Source organism: Nothoprocta perdicaria, unplaced genomic scaffold (genome assembly GCF_003342845.1).
Source record: "Nothoprocta perdicaria isolate Ctin4 unplaced genomic scaffold, notPer1 scaffold_46, whole genome shotgun sequence".
Classification (NCBI taxonomy): Eukaryota; Metazoa; Chordata; class Aves; order Tinamiformes; family Tinamidae; genus Nothoprocta; species Nothoprocta perdicaria.
In genome coordinates this window covers 4,268,554-4,270,544 of record NW_020455710.1, presented here as the reverse complement: position 1 = coordinate 4,270,544, position 1,991 = coordinate 4,268,554, and positions in this window count along the sequence as shown.

Below are 1,991 nucleotides of genomic sequence, written 5' to 3'. Positions count from 1 at the left end.
ATTTCCCACCACCACCAGGAGAGAAGAAAAAGGAAGAACTTTGAAAGAAGTGTAAGCTAGTCCCCAAAAATAAATTTCTGCAAACGCCATTTCTATTCAGGGAAAAATTTCAGTGCAGAATTTTCGGCCATCCTTGGTGTCCACACCTGGAATGGTTCCCCAGTTACTTGGTGCTGTTCCTGATGTTGCTTACCATGGGGTAAACCTACACTAATTCCACCAAATTCTGTGATTTTTCTGTGTGCCTAAAGCTGTATAATCAAGCTCAGCATTGACCGCAGAATATGCACAGATGCTGCTAATGCCTTCTGAGTCATTTTTCATGAACTAATATTTTGCTAAGCAACGTTAGCATCGCACTGCTGAGCTGTCTGAGGCAGAGGAGTGCCTTTTCGGACAGTGTGTGGCAAGCCTTTTCAATGCTTGGTTTAGTTCCATTCAGGCTATAAACCAGARAACCAAACCAAAAACAGAAAAGAAAAAGAAGGAAAAAATCCTTTCTGATTTTCAACATAAAGCTAGGATTACCACCAAAGAACAATAAAAATTCTTTTATTACCAACAACAGGAAGAGCAAAGGGAAAAAAAAAACCCACAGGAAATCTTTGTTATAATTTTTCCATAACAAATAAGGTCTTTTCTGGTCATGTTTGGCCTTTTTTCTTCTTCTTTTTTTTTGCATAAAATTGTATCTGTATAGGAAAAAAGTCATATTTAGGATAAAAACAAAACTGCGGAGGAAAAAGCATAGTGCTTATTAGAGAACTTCACATCATGACCAACCTATTAAATAGCAGCATTCTGAAAGGAAAGTAAATTAAACATAAAAGGACGGAAATGAAAGGTTGCGCGAGTTCCCGAGCCCATTGTTGTGGCAGCAGAAGCAGAGAAAGCTCCCACTATCTGCAGCCGCTGAAGTCATAGAGCCACAGGAACCAGCGCTAGAGGTTCCCAGGACAAGATCCTTGTGAAAGCAGAAAAAAATGTCCGTGACTTTCCTTCTGGCTTATCCGTCCGCTCTACTTGAGCTTGGGGGACCAAGGACATGGATCTTGGAGCATCAGTGGGGTTTTGGGACAGCATCCAAGACCATCTGGAGGTCCGGTGGTTTGAGCAGCTTGCATGGTGGTGCTACATGATGGTTCATGTGAGAGTTCAAGTGGTCAAAGGTTCTCGTTTTTAAGTTTGGTGCTCAGAAAGCGTAACTGAATCTATTGAGCAAAAATAAAAATGCAGTCTCCATGGGCATATTGCCAACTGTAAATATTCCTTTTATTTAGAACAAAATGATTGTACTGTAATTTCTTTTATAACATGGCTAGGTTTCATTTTTGATTTTTATTTTCTCMTATATTTTGTGGGTTTGGGGTCTAAACAAATAAAAGGATGCTAGCAATGATTTGAACRAGCTTTAAAAGATATCTTTTTTTCTCCTAACCATGCTTTGGTTTTTTCTTCCTTTGATTTCCCGGTCRTGCTCTTTCTCAGGAAGGACATATATTTTGCCATATGGTATGATGGGACTCAAATTCCTCTGGTATGGCCCTGAAGAAGAACCTCTGCGTATAAATCAGGATCTAGGAAAGCTAAGGAAACCAAGATGCAAAACAAAGGCACAGAAGGGTGATTTTGGTGCTGCTTGGAGTGCAGCAGATGTCAGGTAGGGCTGAGAAGTGGTGGACCAGCAGCAAAGAGGGCCCCAGAGCTGAGATGTGTTACCGTGCTCTGTAGAAGACACAGAATAGCTCCATGTTTGGRGGATAAAACATTAGAATAACATATACCTAATCTTTCATACAGTGCTGAGATTAAACCATAACTTAGTAGTATTATTTTTACATTTTACAAAAGACATTATAACACAAATTACACCCAAGACACAGCAGACCTTTAGTTCAGGCCTCTCCAACCATGAGCTTCCAACTGCCCATCCCTAGGTCCATCCCAAGGTCCATGAAATACAACATAAAGTCATACAGAGAAAGAAAGAA